Below are 23297 nucleotides of genomic sequence, written 5' to 3'. Positions count from 1 at the left end.
CGCTCCCCCGCAAGAGGCTAGGCGGTAGGCAATGTGGAGATTTCGCTTTACCCTGAGTATCTCCCACATCTTTGTCATTGCCTCACTGGTAAAATGACTTCTTCGGTCTGATTCAATCCTTAGGGGAAGGACGAAATGAGAGAAGATGGGATTGATCATTAGAGCGGCAGCTGTTTCCGCCTTACAATTTGGGGTCGGAAGACATTCCACCCACTTGGTAAACAAGCATGTCACGGTCAACATGTACTCCTCTAGAGGAGTGAATCACTGGCCCAATGAAATCGACTTACAAATCTGACCAAGGTAGTGTCATTCCCCTTTTCTGTCGGGGAGCTCTGTGTGTGAGGGAACTTGGCTGAAACTGGGCTCACACAAGGCACCCCTTTAAGTAAAGGTCAAGGTCCTGACCCATGTGTGGCCAGTATGCAACCTCTCGCAAGATTTCTAAGGTTGTATGAAACCCCCTATGACCAGCAGTCACTGCGTCATGAGTGTGACTTAACATCAGGCTTTGGAATGATGTAGTTACCACCCACTGGTCACATCCAGATATGATCTCCGTACCAACAAACCGTCTTGGATTCAGAACATTTTGGAAAACTTCATCAACAGCCAGAGATCCTCTTTCGGATTCTGTCAGAAGAAAATTCACAGGGTTTTCAATGTGTTGATAACATTTCCCAATAATCAAGTCTTTTTTTTTGTGCCGTAATCAAATCAGCATCTGGTTTTCTTTACTCCACTGGGCAGTTGAGAGTTCATTTTGGGCATGTGTTTGGGATCTGCTGACTGCAGAGGTCTGGATTTCCCCCAACAGGGATCCAGTTTCTGTGAGATCCCCGTGGATGGCTCTGGTTTTGGCCAACTGGTCAGCCAAGTAGTTTCCAGTTTTGTCTGGTCGCTCGTTTTTGGAGTGACCTCTGATCTTTTTCCAATAGATGGTCATATCATTAGAGGTGACCAGATCATGAATGGATTGGATTAATTTCCAGTGCTTGAGCACGCAGCACGCCTCGATTTTACCAATTAATTAGGTGCTACATGAACCCATTCCTGACATAATCTGAATCTGTGATAATGACCAGTTCTTTGAGTTGGTGTTGTACGGTAGTGAGAAAGGCTTGATGTACAACCATCAACTCTGCGACCTGACTACTTTTGGGACCTATTTTGTACCCAGCAGAGGGCTCTGGGGCATCATTCACCCAGGTATTCCCAATGCCACTCACTAGTTCTTTTCCCCCGTGATTATCAACATTGTAGGAGCACACATCCAGATAAACTGTGGGTATCCCCTGGCATGTGTCTTCCTCATACATTTTGTGCGGGGAAGTAAGGTATGCCTCCATATTGTCTTTTGGTCTTTAGACTTTGGTCCTCGAGACAGTATTCTTGAGCAGTCATGCAAGTCAGCCAAACCTTGCGCTTTGGGACTCTTCTTGTTTTGGGCATATCTGACCTCCACAGGAAAGCCTTGCATGGACAGAATCCAGAAAGTAATTCTGGAATTACTCATGTTCCCTGTTTGGATTCAGTCACTTTGGCGATATTTCAAGGGATGGTAAGAAATCTTGGCAATGATGTGCTCCCACTGGATGCATGGGCGGTAATTCTTCAATGCCCACACCGTTGCCAGGAGTGCCATTTCACAATTGTTGAAATTTTCCTCCACTGAGGACAAAGTCTTGCTCACGTTCGAGATTACTTTTTTGACTTTGTCATGCTTTTGGTATAATACTGCTGTTAAGATAGTATTTGAGAACCCCATCTCCAAGAAGAATTAATTATTATTTATGGGGTAAGCCAATCAAGGTTCTTGGGAAAGCCTTCTCTTTAGTTGTTTTACTCCCTCTGACTGTTCTGGACCTCACTCCCACTAGACCCAAGCCTTTAGTAAATGGTTCAAGGGTCGCGTTACCTCTGTGTAGTCCTCTATGAACTTTCTAATATAATTAGTGAGTCCAAGAATGCTTTCTTAGTTCATGCAGAGTAGTAGGGTCTTTCAATTTCAATAATGCTTCCACCTTTTTCGTTTGGGGACTGAGACCCTTAGGGGTGATTTCATTCCCTAAGAAGTTCACGCGAGTCTTACACCACAATGCCTTCTGAAAGGACAGTTTTGCTCTGGCATAGCGAATTTCAGCTATGTATTCGTCCACAGTTGAGCTCTTGATTAAGACATCAACTACATAGGCTAGGTTTCCCCTTTCGCCCAAGTCGGCATGGCCTTATGTATGAAGATGTTAAATTTGTTGCCAGAGTTTATGTATGGAAAGGGGGTTCAGGTCCACGTGTACTGCTGCGCCCTGAAGGTAAAGGCAAGCTTGTACTGGTCTTCCCTACTCATGGGTACTGTCCAGTAACCATTTCTGAACTCTGTCCTGGTGGCGCAGAAGTTCAGAAGGCCAACCTAATTACTTGGAACAGGGTAACCTCTGGACGAGCCAGACCAATCAAGGTAGCGATCGCGGCGGTCAAGACTAGGTCTCAAGAGGGGTGAGGGTGACTGAAAGCCCACAATAAGCACACAAAGCAAGATCACTTACAAACTACTCCAAACAGTTGTTATATTAAACATATATACACATTTATTTCAAGGCCTTTAAAAGAATGACCGTAGCGAGAAAATCACAATATAACGATAGTAAACCAACACATACCATATCAACACAATATATATACAAATACGACAGTCTCAAGCGTTAGATGCACGAAATGGGTAGTCCACCTAAAAGGGAAGGAAGACAGGCAGTGCAAAATAATGCTTAGACCCAGTTCGCCTTCAGAGGCACCTAACTAGATGGAAGTCCGAGCCCTGCGAAGAGTGGAGCCTTGTGCTCAAAAGTACCTGCACGCGCTGGTGCCAACGGGCAAAAGGAGAAGTTCTTCGAGGGAAATCAGGCAGTTCAGTTTAGTGCACCAAAGAAGAAGAACAAGTTCCGCGACCTCCTTTTGGCCTAAGCCAAGAGCATTTACTTAAACATTTGCTTTACTCAAAACCCCACACCTCAAAGTCCGTACATCCTGAATCACATTTTTCATAAATATCAATCGCCATAAGTTCCTTGATAGTGATATCTTTCATTACAAAAGCGTTAACAGTTTCATTGGGCGCATGTACCTTTGCTCCTAATGTACCTATAGTTTGTGCACAACATCCTCCTAATATTGAACATATGGCTGGGAGACATTGTACACAACAACAACAAAACAATAGAACACCAAGAATTATCCTCAGGACTGAAAAGAGCTTCCAACACCATGGACGTAGAAAGTCCCAGAACCAAACACTAAGATCCCAATTTCCCTCAGGGACATGTACTTCCGTACTCAAGGTATGCAGATTTTGTATTGCCTTAAATATAGCAGGGGAGGAGTCGGGTGCAAAAACACAGCAAGCAGATCCCACCAATTTACATACCCCACCACTTTCGGCCAGGATGATGTCTAACACCATCCTATTTTGAAGGGCCCCTAATATAATCGCCTTTTGTTCCAGTGTCATGTTGTATAGTATATCGGTGGTCATGTTGATGGTTTTCTCCAATACCCTAGCTAGTCTCCTGATATCCTGACAGTTCATTATCTGTCCCCAAATAGCACGAAGGATTTTGCTACATCACCCATGATTTGCGAAGGAGTATCACCATTCTCGTCCCGCTTTAGACGAGCTCTGGAAACCTCAGAGGTGCTAGCCCTGGTAACAAGATACCCAAGTAACAAGTACCCTGCCAATCTCTAGGTAACCAAGGATAGGCTTCATCGCCACAAACAAAGTAAACGGGATCTCCTACATACAAAGGTCTGTCCTCACTAGCTAGGATGGTGCAATCCTCGAATGTACCCATTGGCTGAGAACCATCCCTTTGTATACAGAAGGAAACAGAGGTGTGGCTATGATTGATAGTATAGGAAGGAGGCATGACATCCCAGTTGCCTACGGGAGCCATCTTGAAAGAAATCAATGATTGGAAAGGTCTGGAAAGTCTATGGGAAGGCCTAATAGAAGCAACATTGAGTTTGCTCCTATTTGCGAAAAGGGAACATCCCAAAGGTGTCAGTACTCGTTTCTTGAACTCATTCAAATTAGTCCCATCAAAGTTCCCAGAAATTCTCTCATTCCAATGACCAAAGAATAATGCCCTTAGTGAGGCGTAGCATGCAGTAGTTAAAGGAAGAGGATGAATATACCAACCCAACCCTTTTTTCCCCATGTATAGTGGCAAATGTGAACACACCCAGCAATTTGTTCTGTTTAGAATCGCAAGGGTCGCATTCATGATTAGTAGGAGAGTGTTATTGTGATACCTCTGTCTATGTTGGGAGTCCCTAGGAGGTAGAGTGTGCAGATGCACGAAAGGTGAAGACATAGTGGGAACAATTTCAGTAGGTAACAAAGTCTCAAGTGGATGCACCCCTTCCAAATACCAAAACCCAAGCAAAAATACAACTGTCAAACCGATTGACACTGTGACAAGAAAACAATGAGTCCTCAAGGACCATGATCTTTGATGATCAGATTTTTTGTCAGCCACAAGACCAATAGCTTGTTCTGTACGAGTAGAGTTAGAAAAGGACATTGTTTCTCAGAGTCCGTTTAGAAGCCTCTCCTTCAGGCTCTTTTAGTTCATCCGTCGCTGGCACCTGACCACGTGGCCTATCTTGCTTGAAGGTAACTTTGCCGGTTGCTGCCTCTTATTTACGTTTCAGTGGGAGAGTGGCAAGGGACTAGATCAACGGTGATTCCTTGTAGGCACAGCGCCTACAAGTCTAGCGCCTTGGACGCAGATCGTACCTCAAGACTCCAGGTAAGGCGTGATCTGCAAACAGAGTGTCGTCGCTGCCTGATGGAAGTAGTGAAACAGAAGCAAGATTGCACAATGATGCAGAAAGATCCGAAGAAGAATTTGAAGGCAAAACAGCAGTCTCTCCAGGCCCCACAGACTCAGGAAGGGTTTCCGGGACACCCTTGGTGTCAGTCAAAACGGGCTTGCAATGAGGAACAAGGTGAAAAATGTCCTTCTCTTCTCCTTCGTCGTGAGGCAGATGAAAAGGTATCTTCTTGACGTGCATCGCTTGAATCCAGTGTTTCTTTCCGTCTACTCATCCAGCGGTCTGTATGGCCAATAGGACTTTAAATGGTCCTCTCCAGCGCGGTGCGAGACAGGATGCTCTTTCAAACGCTTTAGTGAGCACCCTGTTGCCGGGTCGAAGTAGATGCCCTGGCCCTTCGTATTTTACTGGGAGATATTCTCGCACCTGTTGGTAAATCAAATACAAGTTTTGAGTTAACTGGTCACAGTACTCAGAAAGGAGCAAATGCTCCACATCCTTAATTCGCTTAGGCTTGGGTATGCTCCAAATATTGGCTGGTCTTCCCATAACTATCTCATATGGGGAGAGCCCAATTTTCATTTGTGGTGTCGTCTGCATGGACAATAGAGCTATTGGTAAGGCATCTGACCATTTCAAATTGCTACTAGCACAAATCTTCGCCATCTTGTTCTTTAATATACCATTATGGCATTCTACAAGTCCGGCACTCTGAGTGTGTCTGGCCGAATGGAACCGTTTATCAATCTGTAATCCCGCGCATATTTGCAGGATAACAGCAGCGATAAAAGGTGGACCGTTGTCCGACCAAATGACCCTCGGCAAACTAAACCTAGGAAAATATTCCTTCAGCATGGTTTTTGCCGTCGTTATTGCTGTGGCATCTTTTACATGGAAGGCTTCGACCCATTTGCTAAAGGCACAAATGACTACCAGAACATATTTGTAATTTTGACAATATTCCATTTCGATGAAGTCGAAATGCATAACTTCATAGTGCACAGAGGGGGGACCAAAACTACCCCTTGGTGTCGATGTACCTTTCCCCACATTATGCTGTAAGCATACCATGTAATTTTGGACCAGACGCTCAGCAGTTTTTGAGATGTTTATATTTACCCAGACAGGTTTTAGCAATTTACACATTTTTCTAGCACATATATGGGTTGGTCCATGAGCCATCGTAACCATAGCGATGACATAAGCATCGGGTAGCATCCAACTTTTCTTATCCGTTTCTACCCAACAAACCTCATCGTCTAAACTTGCTAAACCCTCAGGCCATTGTTTAAGCTCTTCTAAAGTGGCATCAGCTTGAATGTTTTTTATACAATCAATTCCTTCATCTATTATACAAGTGTTGGTGACTTCTTTTGTTACATACATTTAAGAATACAAATCAATGGCAGTCTGTTTGGCTATCCTGTCAGCAAAAGCGTTTCCTTTCCCCACATCATCCGTTACTTTCTGGTGTGCGGCGCACTTCATTATTGCCAGTTGAGTAGGAAGCACAAGTGCTGAGAGTAGCCAAACTATCAAAGTGCCATGCTGAATCTTAGTTTCATGTGAGGTCAAGAAACCTCTTTCTGCCCATAATAGACCAAAGTTGTGAACCACACCAAAGGCATACTGACTGTCTATAAATATATTTACTCTAAGCCCTTTGGAAAGTTCACAAGCTCGAGTCAATGCGATAATCGCTGCGGCCTGCACAGAGTTATACGAAATTCTTTTGGTTTCTACAATAGTGCTTAATATAGTGATGGCATAAGCAGCAGTGAATGTACCATCCAGAAGTTTGAAGCAGGAGCCATCCCAAAACAGCTCCCCTTGTGGATCTTTTAGTGGTGTATCATTTAAATCAATTATGCCCTTGGTTTCTTGCTTTATGGTATAGAGGCATTCACGTGACACCTTGTTCCTGCAAGCAGTTTCTTGCGGTAGAGGCATGGGCATAGGACATGGGGGGGACAGGTGGGACAAATCCCCCCCACAATTGTAAGTGGGGGATATAATGGCATTTATCCCCCCAGAATATGTGTTTGTTTTGTCATGCACAGTGCAGTGCACCGTGTCTCTGCACAGCACTGTCTGCAGTTGCATCATGCAGCATAAAATAATACATCTGCAGGCTGCAGCAGTCAGTGTGCAAAAGTAAAGGTTCTTCTGCAGAGTGCAGGATAAAAGTACATTCGGCTCGCAACTCACTCATCAGCTCATGCATGCTGCACCCCTGTGCATTTGAAACGTGCTCGGGCCACCGGGGAACAAACTGCACGTGCTCCTGCGCAGCCTCAGCCTGCATTTTCCAGAAAGAAGTAGAGCAGCCAGGCAGCGACGCGTGCTCTCGTACTGATTGCTGGCGGTGTTTGATTATCGGGGAGGGAAGGAGACAGACAGAGACTTCTCAACAGCTACCTAAGGTAAGTGAAGTGTCCTGTGTGTGTGTGATATCGTGTCGGGCCCTGCTGGGCAGCTACAACAGTCGTTTCCTAACTTTCCTGTCAGGCCCTTTGTGGTTTGCTAATATTTCATGTATGAAGGCTAGACTCTCCGATGGAGAAAGCATTCCCATTGAAGACGACACAACGCCATAGAGAGGGACAATAATCAGCTTTGAGCATTCTGGCACCTGACTCTCTGCCCGGGCTGGCCCCTTTGCATAAGAGCAAACCTAGAAATGAAATCAGGGAGAGGAGCGAGAGAAGGCGTATAGTTCAGTGGCACCTTACAATAGGTCATAAGACCAACTGCTTTAGCGAGCAGACGGCCTATTGAACGCATTAGCATGGTATGTAGAAAATCATCAGGTGTGCCACAGCACCACAGGTGAGGCAACAAGAGAACAAGTGGAAACAGCGAAGTCTTCCTCAGAACCGAAATGCTGGGATCCAACCACGAATGGTGGCCAGTGGCCAGGAAGTCTGACTTGGGTGCAAGATGAAAACAGCTTTGTCTCAGCCGCCACAAGGTTGAATGATGAGTAAATCAAGGACAAAATGGGAGAATCATGTTTCCAGCTGTGAATGCTCACTGTGATCCCATTTGAGGTCTTAATAGGCATAATATATGGCCGGCTTCAGCCATCTTCCCCATTCAGTGCTCTGCTATGGGGAGGGGGTATGCAGAGGCGGTGACGATTGATGTGTTAAAAGATTAAGTGCTAGGGCCTAAAGTGTCTCTAGCATGCTAGTGGTGACACCACCCGCATCTGGCACCAGACCATGTCTGCACCATCGTCTATCTCCAGCACTCGCTACTTCTGCACACACAGTGTCGGCATATTGAGGGCTGCAGCTGATAATCCCCATGGATGGAGGGATGGAAGGTAAATGGGATGGGCCAGTGGTTGGACCCGCTACTGTGCTTTACACTTCAAAGACACAACTATTATGGGATGGAGGTTCTGGTCCCCCCAAAAGAATATTTTGAAACAAAGGGGAATATTATTCAGTTTCCACACTCTTCTTGGTCCATATGTCCATATATGAAAGAGTCTTATAGCCTCAGGGGTCTAGCAGATGTGCCTTATATCACATATGGTAACCTTATGTGTAGCATCCCTTATTTGGGCAGTGCTTAGTGCCCTGAGTGCAGGAGTAATGTAAGCGCTACAGTACTTTGGGTGTGGCACTGCAGCTGTATGGCTGCCCTGTAGCTAAGGGCGGTGCAGTGTCCAGCATTGCAGAGGTCACCATCTGCTTATGGACATGACAGCGGCTTTGTTATTGCAGTGACCAACCAATGGAAGAGGACCTGGGCAACTTGTTTTGGGAGGACAGTCGTAGTTTTTCACACCATATCCGCGTGTCCCCGAAAAGGTTGTGCAAAATAACCAAATGTGACAATGTCCCATTTATCAGAACTGGCTTAAATCTGTGTTCTCATCAAGGCTCATCTCTAGAAAAGGGTGATTGCAGGTTCCGATAGAGCTTCAGAGAAAGCCTTGCATGAGGGTGGCACAATGTCAGCAGAAGCAGCTCTTACTGCTCACAGGAAGCAAGATCATTCAGAAGCAAAGAATGGAGAAGACCCCACACCATAAGAGGCGGCAGCCACTAGGGGTCACCGAGCGTGGCCAAAGCATTGCACGGGTCATACTTGGAACGGAAATTGCTTCCCTGCAGAAGCCCTAATTTGAGGGGTTCAGGGTCCAGCATCAGCCTCTTTGTCATGCCTCGCCGGTCCCTGCAAGAGCTATTTTCACAAGTACAGCAAGCTGCTGTGCTTGAAGAGACGTTGTGGTTCGGGTCGATGAAACACTGGGCGCAGGAGCCTGCAACTCAGGTGGTTATTCTGCCCGTCCAGTGGTGAGCAATGGGATTCATCTGCATTAATTGGATACCAGTGGTTGAGGACAGTTATTCTATTGACTTGGCCTCTTTGGTAGAGAATGAATGAAGGAATGCATGGTTGAAAAAATTAATGAATGAACGAACGAACGAACGAACGAACGAACGAACGAATGAATGAACGAACAAATGAACAAACGAATGAAACAACTGATCGGTACCCCCTTACTGCTCTTTCTGGCCATAGGGGTGGCAGGTCAGTTTGTGGGTAGTTTTGAGCTTATTGTTGAAGGTTAGGAGGTATCCTTCAGTGGGGATGCAGGTGAGGAGGTACTCATCTAGCGTGCTGAAAACCCAATACAACACCCCCACCACCCCACCTATCGATGTGCAGCCTATTCTAAGATTCTGTAGCAGATTTTGATGGATTAAGGAAGGGATGTGCATAGAAGGGTGCCATATGTTTACTTCTGGTGTTAAAGGCATGGTCTAGTAAAATGTTTTATTGTCCCAACGGGTCGGCCATGTTTTTTTAAGCCTAAGTGGCTCGATTTTAGAAAACTTTCCTATGGACCTTACCCGAGTTTTCGTCCATTAAACGCACGCGAAAACAAGCACCAAGGAGCCGCCATTTTCTGATAATCCTATCTTTTCCCCGATCGCCCTGGCTGACCTGCTTTTGCGGGACTAAATCAATTCCCCCGCCCCTGAGCCTGTCATCAGCAGACTCGTACCGCCCATTTCCCAACGCCAAAGCACGTCTTGTGTCAACATTCGCTGCGCTTCAGCTAATGACGTGTCGCCATGGAAATGGCAGGACGCCTCTCTCCTCAATAAGTATAAACAGACCGTTTCACAACACACAGCAGCAGATTTTCGATTCCATTCCTCTCTGTGTGTAACTTTGAGTATTCTGTGACTCGTTTCAGTGCTCTGGTCAGCTACCTTCGCCGCTTGTAGCCCGTGTGAACAGATATCAGTACCACCGCTATAAATTATTTTAGTTTGTTTAACACACAATGGCTACAATAATGCCCTACATGTACAAGCCCGAGTATACCGAGGAGGAACTACTGGAAAGGGAAGCACGCGAAAACGATGGGGATTCGGACGGCAGTTGGCAGGACGAATCAACAGATGAAGAGCCTGGGCCTAGTCGAATGGACGGCGTCTCCACCTGGTGCACATGCAATCGGTGCGAGCTAATGCCAACTGAGGACGAGAACTGCTGCTGCCGAGAAAACTCGGGATGCCTGGCCTACATTTCGGAAGGCGAGCCACGACCGCAATGCATCACCGAGCTGCCAGACTTCAGGGCAGCCTGCCTCACACGGGCCGTGTTGAGAATAATGATGGTGCTTATGCACGAACTTCGAGCAACTGTTCGTCCTCGTAATCCGAGTAACGAGTAAGTATACTCTGCTTGTCATGCCACTCCTATTTCATGTTCTTCTACTATATCCAAAATTACATCTACATATCATTGTAACGCATGTAAGTCATTCAATAGTGTGCATTGTCTAGATAGCATTTGTCCGTGTAAAATGCCATTAGTTACAAGAATTGTCATTGACAACAAACGTTTATTAAACTTATCTGGGTCATTTAAAAATCAGTTTGTTTCATTCCTTTTCACAGGTGGAACAGGCTGGTGGCCTATCGTTCCTTTACATGGTGGCTTCACGGGAGGCTTGGACACCGCGTTCGAAGAGTGATACCCGCCTGTGCCGTTCGTGCCATTAGAGAAACGTTCCCGAGTGACAGCGGTCAGTACAGGGGATTTTCTCTCTCTGTGCTGCAACCTGACCTGTATAATCTTTAAAGTCTTGTATTTTTGTGTCATGAAAATAAAACACCACATATATTTTAACGTTTGTCTCGATTTTTTAAATGAATCAAGTGTGTCTCCATTCAAGGATGGACGTCAGACACCTGTGCAGGGTGGTCACTATCTATCTAAGCTAACATAACATATTCTCGATAATGCATGCACTAAATAACACTTGTTCAAAGTCTTTCAGTAGGTTATGTCTCTATAAAAGTCACACATACATCTATACTAACAATTACCATTGGATTATACAGGCCCTAGGGTCTTGGCCACTATAATACACCGGTTGAAGTGTGGGTCTGTGCTCACAAGAATCTCTGGTATGTGGCATTTGTTATTGATAAGCAACGATATACTATCATTGATATAAAGGCGATATACTGTATATTGATATAAAGGCGGTTCGCGCCGGTGGATGCGCGCTGGCATGGGGGGCTGTGACGGGCGCGAAAGGCCAAGGTGCCAAACTACATGTACACTTCAAAAGGTGTCCCACGCCAAGGGGCCATCGGTCACATGGCCTCCTCAGACCCCGTGTCTCCAGGCAGGCCTCCCCTGAGGCAGGCCGCCCCCCTGCAATACACATAAGTGTGTCTCCATTCAGCAATCTTCCTGTGCCTTATCTGCACGCCCCAGGGCCATCCATCCCACCCCCCTCTATCAAAAGCGGTTCACACCCGGGGATGAGCGCTGGCATGGGGGGCTGTCCGGGGCGCGAAAGGCCAAGGTGCCAAACTACATGTACACTTCAAAAGGTGTCCCACGCCAAGGGGCCATCGGTCACATGGCCTCCTCAGACCCCGTGTCTCCAGGCAGGCCTCCCCTGAGGCAGGCCACTCCCCTGCAATCCACATAAGTGTGTCTCCATTCAGCAGTCTTCCTGTGCCTTATCTGCACGCCCCAGGGCCATCCATCCCACCCCCCTCTATCAAAGGCGGTTCGCACCCGGGGATGAGCGCTGGCATGGGGGGCTGTCCGGGGCGCGAAAGGCCAAGGTGCCAAACTACATGTACACTTCAAAAGGTGTCCCACACCAAGGGGCCATCGGTCACATGGCCTCCTCAGACCCCGTGTCTCCAGGCAGGCCTCCCCTGAGGCAGGCCGCCCCCCTAATACCACGACATACATACGTCATTCATTCACAAACACACCCCAGTTTCTAATACTTTAAAAACCACTCGATATGTCTCATGAGAACATCTTTGTGCTTTGCAAGTCAACTCTTGAACGTGCTACCTGGGAACCACTGAGATCTATGCTAATCTGCTTGTCGTCGTGCTATCCGTGAACTCTGTGACCGACCGCTTCGAGCATACCCATCAGTGCGCTACCTGTGGCCATCCACCTATTCTCCCGCAACATACTGCTCTGCTTGCTGAACCCAACTGTTTGTTGGTCAAGGTAAGGCCATGTATCCTGGTTATATTTTGCAGATTTTTAAATGTCTATCTATTTTCCAGTAGAGTACAAAATAGTGCTATGTTCATTGGTCTCATTGGTATTGACTTCAGTTTCCATTGCTATGCTATCAATAGATCTATTTATTTTCATCTGTGACTATTGTGATTGAATTGCATCCTTCGGGGGTCCAGTCAATAATGTTAGCATGTTTCCTTCTCGTGCAAGACAGAACATCCAAGGGACGAGTCACATGTTCAGATTTCAGTCACATCAATTATACATTTCTGCAACTTATGCAAATACTAAGCAGCACATAATGAACTGGTATAGTTCCTGCGACCAAAACAAACCTTGCATTGATCATTGTATGATTCATTTACTTTTGTATCAAATCTTTACTCTTGAAGATTGTATAATAATGTCGATATTTACTTTTCAGATTCATCAACAATGCCTGCCTGTTCAATTAGCGGTTGCCCTTCGAAGACCCATGCGAAATCTGAAGGAACTACAATGCATGTATTCCCGAAAACTGTTGATCGAATAAGAGAATGGGTCAGACATTGCGGATATCCACTGGATGAGCTGGAAAGTAGAGTCCAACAAGTCTTAGAGGACAAGAGGGGTGATCGATACCGCATCTGCAGCCGGCACTTTTCCTTGGACATGTACACAACTTCTTGGGTAACAAAGAAGAATAAACGGCAAACGACATGGAAATTGCGCGAAAACGCTATTCCCACTCTATTCGTCCACATTCCGCCACCGGTGAGTCAAGTGTCCGGATTTAGCTTTAGGCCTTGCGGTAGTGTGTAGCCGAATGGACTAATAGATATTGTAGGTGTTCTATCCCTAATAATTTCAATATTGATATGAGTGTATACTTTTTTGAATAATGACATTTATCAATATATTCTTTTTCGATTTCATAACCCACAAACGCAATGTATATATATATGGGGACAGGGAACTGTGCTGTATTGAGCATTTTTCAAGTATTCTGTCGGCTTACATGGCTATTTTTAATATTGGCATTTCATTATCAATCATTAATTGACCTTTACAACTTCTTGACTATCCCTTGAATCTGAAGCAAGAACATTCTACATCCTTGACGTGGTCGCAGTTATCAACCACTTCTAGCGCGTATCAGGTAATCTTACTAGGCTAATCCGCTACAGACTTGTTTTATGCATGTCAAGTAATAGTTTTATTCTATCGTGTAATTATTTTACAGAATGTTTGGTTACTGCTTTCCAATTAATATACACCTTAGTTATCGTCCACTGGTGTTTGTTTTCAGTTATAATTAGTGTTATCCATACTAATGCAAGTACTGTCTTTCAGGGAGATGCTGAAGCGTCCGCCACATCTACAACGTTTCTAGATGTTCCTCACCAGCAGGAGGTATGGATACTGACAGCTCCATCGAGCGTCATCATCAGAGCTGGAATTCTTGTCGTTTGATTGTTCTACACAATGTTTCATTCGTGGTTAGCCGTTGATATGTACCTGTGCTGTCGACCCCAGGTGTATTTTATGTTTTCGCAATTGTAATCCTCACTAATGCAAGTACTATGTTTCAGGCAGTTGATGGAGCGTCAACCCCTGCACTTGATGCAGAGCCTGACATTCATGTATACGAATCGGCGCAACAGCTTTCGGAAGTGCGCACTACATTTGCAACATCCATAGATATTCTTCAGCAGCACGAGGTATGGATAATGACAGCTCCATCATGCGTGATCGTATAACGTGATTCCATTTGCTATACTTTCTTCCCTATTAACGCAAGTGCTGTGTTTCAGGGAGACGACGGAGCTTCCACCACAATCACAACATCTCATTTAGATGATGCAGATGTAAAGGAATCGTTGAAATAAGTCGATGAAATGTGATCATATTTGGATTTTCCTTGATTCTTTTGGACAATGCATCTTTCGCGGTTATCTCTTTATATGTACCTGTGCGTTCGACCCCAAGTGTGTGTTATGTTTCCAATATTGAAAACCATACTAATCCAAGTGCTGTGTTTCAGGGAGACGACGGAGCTTCCACCACAATCACAACATCTCATTTAGATGATGCAGATGTAAAGGAATCGTTGAAATAAGTCGATGAAATGTGATCATATTTGGATTTTCCTTCATTCTTTTGGACAATGCATCATTTGCGGTTATCTCTTTATATGTACTTGTGCCGTCGACCCCAAGTGTGTGTTGTGTTTCCAATATTGAAAAGCATACTAATGCGAGTACTGTGTTTCAGGGAGATGCGGATGCCTCCTCTCCAATACAACCATTCATGGCAGTCCATGCAGAGCCAGAGGTATGGATACTGACAGTTCCATCGAAATAGATCATCACTGGTCGAATACTTGTCCTTTGATTGTTGCACACAATGTTTAAATCGTATTTGGCTATTGAGATGTACCTGTGTGTTCGTCCTCACGTGTGTTTTATGCTAACAATATTTTGATACATAGTAATGAAAGTACTATGTTTCAGGGAGACGATGGAGCCTCATTCCGTGCTGTCTATGCGGATACAGAAAATATAGTCCTTGCAGCGCAAGAGGAAGGGAGGACATGCGGAAACGAATCAGAGCTACAGCATGCAGATGTTGAAGGTCGAGTCAAAAAAGTTGCAAAGAAAAAAAAACAAAAAAAGGTTAGTTACAAACAGTTCATAACTTTAAAAATTTTTTTGTGGTGGGGACTATTTTATGTTTTTTTCCAGTCAATTCTACTACACTCCATCTTGTGTTTAAACTGAACATCCCTTTTCCAATCTCTCCTCCAGTTACCCGTGGGTGTCAGAACTATACACACACAGACAGTGAAGCGAATGAGAGATGTGGCTTGCCAGACCGTGTACACTATGGAGGAACTATTAATTGAGGCAAGGCGTGTTCAGGCTCGAGATGCTCATGTCCAATGGCCAGAACATGAATTAACTGTGTTTGGAGACTACAGCAAAGTTGCATTGGACCATAGCTACAGTGCGACCGGACCACCACAAGAAGATGTTATTGAATGTATTGAAGATAGCTCTGAAGTAGTTGCAGATCAATTTACACAATCTACACCCGCCAAAAATTTGCCACCAAAAAACCTGTCGACATTGTTGTGTTCTCCCATCAATGTTGAAGTAATAGATGTTGAAATGACAGAGAATGAACCAGCCGGAGCATCCATAGACGCATCAGAACTTGATAGCAGCGATATTACTTTCCAATGTGTTGAAATCTCCACAACGTCAAAGGCCGAAACAACGTCGACGCAGGATGACAGTCTAATGAAAGAGAGCAAATACATTGTATTCGACAGTTGTTTGATGGAAATTATAAGTATGCTGAAATGTGTGCGTTCCATTAGAGGGAATGTATGTGGGAAGCCATTGATTAATGTGACTCGTCAAATAAAAGGCAGTAACGTCAAAATAAATGCCGCCTGTAGATTAAATCATAGGTTCTCATGGTCTGCACAACCAATGCTGGGGAAAATGCCAGCAGGCAATCTACTGTGTGCAGCTGCATCACTTTTTAGTGGCTCCAGTTTTAGAAAGTTAGAGGCTTTCTTTCAGTTTGTGGGACTCCATTTCATTTCTAAAGCGCTGTACTACACATACCAACGTGATTATCTGTTTCCGGCCATTAGTGATGCTTGGAAAATTGAACAATTGTCTCTAGCAAGTACATTCGAAGGCAAACGATTCAGGCTAGCCGGAGATGGACAGTGCAATAGCCCTGGATTTTCTGCCAAGTACTGCACCTACCACTTTCAGGACATGGATAGTAAGAAAATTGTGAGTTCGGAGGTCGTGCAGGTAACACAATGTACATCGTCAGTGGCCATGGAGAAACTAGGATTTATAAAATCAGTGGAACATCTACAATCGAGGGGGATGCACATCGACCTCATAGCCATGGATAGACACGTTTCAATTGCCAAGACAATGAGAGAGCAGTTCCCACATATTAAACATCAATTTGACGTATGGCATCTTGCTAAATCAATCAATAAGAAAATCTCGGCTGCAGGATAAAAAAAAGGTTTTGAAAGTATTTTGCAGTGGTCACATTCTATCACCAACCATCTTTGGTGGAGCTCAAAAACTTGTGAGGGGTCAGTGGAAATACTACTTGAAAAATGGCGGTCACTGATGCACCACTGTACCAACGTTCACCGCTGGACAGCAAATGAACATTTCCACCAATGTGAACATGGCCCTTTGTCCCCAGAGGAGGCACGGAAGAAGAAGTGGTTGATTCCATCTTCACCGACACACAAAGCCATTGAGAAGATTGTTTTCGACAAAACTCTATCAAGAGATTTGAGAGGACTGACAGAATTCTGTCACACAGGAGATTTCGAGGTGTTCCACAATATGTGCCTAAAGTACAGGCCAAAGCGCTTGCATTTTAGCTTTTGGGGCATGAAACATCGCACTCTACTAGCGGTCTTGGCCCATAACAGCAATGTCGGACGTGAACAATCTAGGATTAGGGGTAAAGTAAGGATGCCTCGCTACACTAAGGTGTTTTCAAAACGAAGTAAGCAATTGGTGATCAAACCAGTCTATGATGAAATGCAGTTCGACTTTGTGAAAGGCCTTATTGTTGCTGTGTTAGAGAAGCACAGATATGGAATTTTGGACGTTTCTGTACAGAGCAGTGATCCATTGCCACCAAACATTGCGACTGTGCCATGCCCACCCGATGCACAGCTGATTGTGAAGTACAAATCCCGGTTTAAATAATTGCAATACGATTGTCTTTTTGTAAATAAATGTTATTGTACAGTGTACCTGTAAACCTAACCCCTAACTTCACCATCATGGGTGGCGAACAAGCTGGGTGTCATCTTTGCATTCTCTCTATTCACCTCACATATGTGTATGTATATATTTTTCTCATGTCTCATCTCATGTAAATGTAAATGCTGCGCACTGTTAACGGAGGGGAGGCTTGCGTATTGCAAATAATAAAACAAACAAACAAACAAAAAATCTCACTTTTAACTCAACTCCTGTGGTACTTTATACTTTCCCTGACCTTCTGCCAATAATTAAATGTCTCAATTTGGGCTGCAAAGCTCGCAGACAACGGTGACAAAATTGGGGCACTTAGAACGCGCCAGCCAAGCGGGCCGTGGCATTTGGGAGAGAAGCCATTTCCCATTTCCACATTGAGGCGCACTACATAGACGGATTCTAAACTTCAAGTTCTCATAGATGCCTATACTACGTGATGTTGCAAATAAAGAATGCGAAGGACAGTGCCCAGATGAGGCCCACAAGTCGCACTGGAAGTATAAGGGTCTATTGTTTTTTGACCTTGAGACAGGGACCATGCCGAAAGAACTACATTTGAAGGGAGTGCGCAATAACGTAACAACGATAAGGCAGAAAATTCAGAAACTAGACCGAGTTTCAGTTTTAGGTCAGTATAAGAAAAATCATTGTTAAGAGGACGGTCCGTTTTACAGACTGCATTACGAAGAGACACAATGGAAATTTCAAATATAATGTAAGTAAATCTTTACACGCTTTTATACCGGAATGAAGATTTAATGAATGGATGCATGAATAAATGAATGAATGAAGAGCTAGAAAAAGCAAGTAAAACTGTTCGTAGTGGGCACATGGGCATGCAGGTCCACTGGTCTCACCGATCTCGCTCCATGGCCCAGCCACTTTTCCCTGCACTACGGGACTGTCTCTGTATCCTTCAGCCCCTTCTCCCGGCATTTACCTTGCACTTGCCACCAGCTGGCCCTATTATTTAATTTGTATTCAACTAACCTTGTACAGCCCATCCCCATGCGCAATCAGAAAGACACCTGACCTAGTAGGATCGTTGTCTGTCTGCCCTTGTTCCCCACCTGCCTCGTCACGCCTAGTAACACTTGAGTATAGGCGCGTTACAAATGCCATATCATATATCATATCATTCCTCACGCATGTAGACTGTCCTTTATCATTGTGTGTTGGCCTCGATTTATCTCGTTACTTTTCGCATTGATTTTAGAGACGAACATACTCCATTGAACTACCCTTGCAAGCAAATAGTTTCTGATTGGCCGTAATAAATAAAATGAGTAATATTAATGAAGTTCGGCTAGCGAGACTAATTATCGTTTTTTTGTTTTCATAACAGGTATTTAATCCCTTACTGCCACTGCCATCTGTTTGAGACACCGGCGGATGGATTCTTCAGCAGACACCTGCAGCTTCGTGTCAACAACTGGAGCACGATCACCATATTATGGGACGATCGCCAAGGGCCCACATGCCCTTACGCTGTACTAGTGGCTAGAAGCAACATAACAACCTTTAGGCTGGACTAGTGCCTAGTTGATGGAACAGCCTTGCGGTTTACCGCGCTTCCAAAGTGATTCTTTTTACGAAAATGAACACCCTGTGTACCATAAAGGAACACCGCATGACTCAAGATGAAACGGAACAGTTATTGCGGATACAGATAAAAGAAAATAAATGGCTTCCGGAGTTCATATGGCAATTGCTGAATATTCTCTAAACATTTAATGTCAAATAAATGTACTGTACCAAATGTACCGTGTTGCTGTTTCATTGTAAAGTACAGTTTCATATTCCGAATTGTGGCGCGCTGTGTTGTGAGTTGATCTGTGTTGGTTTCCGGGTTCTGTGTGGAGTCGCGCCGAAGACGACTGGGCGCGTTTGCCTACGCAGCACAGTAACGTCACGGGGAGAGGCAGGGAATATGAATGTTTTGATAATGTCAGGCTCAGGGGCGGGGGAATTGATTTAGTGCCGCAAAAGCAGGTCAGCCAGGGCGATCAGGGAAAAGATAGGATTATCAGAAAATGGCAGCTCCCTGGTGCTTGTTTTCGCGTGCGTTTAATGGACGAAAACTCGGGTAAGGTCCATAGGAAAGTTTTCTAAAATCGAGCCACTTAGGCTTAAAAAAACATGGCCGACCCGTTGGGACAATAACATTTTTTACTAGACCATGCCTTTAAGTTGTTTTGAGGCTATTCTATGTCTGCATTGGTGGGCCAGGCAGATTGCCAGAGACGGATGACCTAGTTTCCCTCTAGCTTCCATCTGGCTGTGGCATATTGAATGACCAAGTGATGGGAGATTTAAAATGTCAGCATCCATGGGTGGAGTGGGGCTAAATCAATGAAGTCCAGAGTTTGTGGCCCTCCCATTGCCATTGATTATTCATGTATTTTCCATGCTTTGGAAGAGGTGTAGGTATCCTTGACAGGCACTGACGATTGATCCTTACTAGGTGCTGAGGGCATGATTCAGGAATATGTTCACTGGACAAAATCTGAAAATGTGCTAGGCATCACAGGTGTGCTCTTGCTACCTTCTAACTTATTCACAAAGACTAAAATTGAAGCAAATCTGGAGCTGCCTGGAACATCTTTGACATGCTCACATCAAAGTGAAACTTTGCTCAAAGACATCTCAGAGATGCTCCTGGCAGCTGGGGATTTGCTACAGCTACAGGCTTTGTGAATCAAGTAGGATGTAGCAGGATGAATTCGAAGATGCTCAGGACATTTCCTAATTTGCTACAGTGCAAAGTTTTGTGAAACAGGCCCTGAGTGGCATGGGTGTATTGAACGCGGCTTAGAGTCTTTTGGCTTTGTAGCTTGGCATAATAGCCCTCCTAGTGTGGTGGCTGTTGGTACAATAAGAGTTTTTAAAAAACAGGACTTCTATCCTGTAGCCATCAAGTTCGATGAAGATTATGGCCTCCCAGGCTTCAATAAAGGACAGTGAAAGCAGCAACATCACACACCTGGTCCCTCTGCTCCCATAACAGGATTTACTCAGAGGTACAACACAATTTACTCTTTCTTTGAAACCCCCATCCTTCCATTCCAAGACACACACACATCTCCTTGCCCCACACAAAAAAGTATCAACTTGCAGTTGGTAGAAAAGGCTGCAACTCCTTTATTTGGCAGGAGTCCACTAACAGGTGATCTGCCTCTTAACGAACTGGCATTCTAGCTGTGGCCCATTGAAAGTAATTGTTTTTTCCTCTCTCTTACCATGAGCTCATAGTCAGATGAAAAATCCAGAAATGCAGCATACAAGAAATGTTTCTTTGCTGCTCCATCCTTGTTAATCAGATGCCATAACACAAACATGTGGTCGAATGTGTAGAGCTCTGGTCTGAATCCTCCCTGCAATCAGTTCAGGATGACATATTCCGCCAATCCACTTGTTTAATTCCGACAGTATGAGATGACAACAGATTTTTTCATCAATATATATCAGGCTGATTGGTGAATAAGAGGTAACCACATCAATGGTGCCTTTCATATAAAATGATATAATGATTGAGTTGGACCATGATACAGGGGACACCCCTGTTCCCGCAAACAGTGGACAATCCGACTGACACAACTGGACCCACCAATATTGAGAGCGCTTAAATACTACAGCTGTTATCATATTTTTCTCTTGTTTCAGTGATGATATATGTAATTTAATAGGTACTGTTTTTTTAATTTTAATTTTGTGAAAAGTCGAGTTCTTTGACTAAAACACAATAAATACATTTTAAAAAGCAAGGTCCCCAAGGTGTCTCCTGTCCCCTCAGATTTTATGTGTCTCCTACGCCCCTGGGAAGAGGCAATAGTTCGGCTGGATTTAATGCGCAACATCTCTTAATTTGGATATGTGGTGCAAATAGAGTCAGCTTGTATCTTGTTAATCGTGCTGATGTGAGATATTGCGTTTGCGTTCTGTTCAATAGAACGTCTACAGAGTGGGGTACCATCATGGTTAAGGAGTGACCCAGAACTATACCCTCACTTTGCTTTACAGATGCAGCAGCAACAGCTCTCAAAAATCTTGGAAAAACGCATGCAACAGAGTCAAGCATGAAGGAAAAATAACTGCACAGTCTATTCTTCCCTCCATGTTCCTGCGTCAACACAGCCAAAGCACATCCATCACATTCATGCACATACAACACAAAGGCCTTGTCATAATTTGGTGTGCCCAAAACTGGTGCTGAACACAACACAGCCTTCAGCAGATCAAAAGCTTTCTGGCAATCCAAGTTCCACGGTAAAGGCAAAGAAATGCGCTTCTTTGTCAATGCCAAAATTGGTTTTATCATTAATGAAAAATGTGGGATCCACTGTCTACAGTACGAAGCCATGCCTATCAAGGCTCTGACCTCTTTCTGTGTATTTGGGACAGACATGCAAAAGATGCTTTTTATCCGTTCAGGTGTCAATCTTCTTCCCTCCTTTGACAGGAGATAGCCCAAATAGGCGACCTCCTGTTGACAATACTGAAACTTTTTCAATGAAGCCTTATGCTCCTTGCAAGCAACTTCTGAGTCCGCAGCTAAAAGAAGATCGTCAACATAGTGTAACAACGTACAAGTGGAAGGCAACTCAAGTGTATCGAGCTGCTCCTTCAACGCTCTGCTGTAAATGCTTGGACTCTCAGTGTACCCTTGCGGCACACGAGTGAATGTAAACGAGCGTCCCCCTAGGGTGAACGCGAACAAGTATCTACTGTCAACATGTATAGTAATGCTAAAGAAAGCATTCTTTAGATCCACAACACTAAAATGAGTAGCTGAAACTGGAATCATAGTTAATATTGTGGTCACATCAGGCACAATTGGAAATTGTGGAGCAACAATCTTATTGATAGCACGCAAATCAATAATAAAACGGAAAGGAATTGCATTATCCCCTTTCTTATACACTGGTAGAATCGGGCTATTGCACAAACTTCCTGCGATTTCCTCAATCACTCCTCGATGTACAAAATCAGAAACTATCCTCTTCAAAGCTTGCTCACCATCAACTGAAATCTTATACTGTGGAATACGCAGCAACTTAACACCTGGTTTCAGAACAATTTTAACAGGTTCAATTTGCAAATTACCAACATCATTATCATCAACTGTTCATAAACATGCCGGAACCTTATCCAATTCAGTCGGTAAAGGCCTAGTCAAAAATTGTGGAACAGAAGTTCGTTGAGGTGAAATCGTCAAATGCACTCCATCCGGAGAACAGTGAATTACAGCATTCAATTCTTTCAACAGATTCAACCCAACACATTTTCACCACAATTCGTCATCAAAAGAAATGGACATGAATCGGTGCATGGCCCCAGTGAAATCGGTACCGGCTGAGAGACCGGACTAACCACTGGCGTTCCAGAGAACCCTACACAAATGTTATTCTGCCCTGACAGTGGAATATCTGGAACCTGTGAATGATCAACGGAACACTTCTGTGCTCCTGTATCTATAAAAAATAGATGTTTCCTATTCCCCACCTTTATTTCTACGTAGGGCCCTTTCTGATCGACGGGAATAGGTAATGGTTCCAGACTCTGCTTCGGGCTGTCCTAACGGAACAATATATCATCAATTGCGAGATCTTCAGAAAGGTAAGCAGTCGAAGGATTATCAAAAATATTCCTATTATCAACACTATGTTGCTAATTATTCTGTGAGAATGACTGTGGATTTTGAGTGAACTGCCTTCTACCAGGACCCCCTATCCCAGGACGGCCTCTGGATCGTCTACCCATGGCACCATATGTGTTATTCGATCTCTGCTGAAGGATCGGGCATTGTGCTTGCCAATGACCTTCTTGTCTGTAATAAGCACATTGGTTCATGTGTATAGGACCCATCTGCACATTACTCTGTGTAGCAAACTGACCTCTAAACTGTGTACTTCCACCTCTAGTCCCTCTTACTATCTGCTGCAACAATACTTTGGTTTTCAAGTCTCCCTTCTTCTTTTCTATTCTCTCTTTTTCAGTATTGACTCTATTTTCATAATACTGAGCCATATGCAATACTTCGGACTGCGATTTAGCTTGCCAGGCACTTTCAGAAGTCATAATTTGTGATTGGATATCAGGCAACAATCCACGCACCAATGTGTCCAC

The sequence above is a fragment of the Ambystoma mexicanum genome, chromosome 1p, assembly GCF_040938575.1.
Source record: "Ambystoma mexicanum isolate Mex_15411 chromosome 1p, UKY_AmexF1_1, whole genome shotgun sequence".
Lineage (NCBI taxonomy): Eukaryota > Metazoa > Chordata > Amphibia > Caudata > Ambystomatidae > Ambystoma > Ambystoma mexicanum.
Note: the sequence above shows the minus strand (reverse complement) of the source record.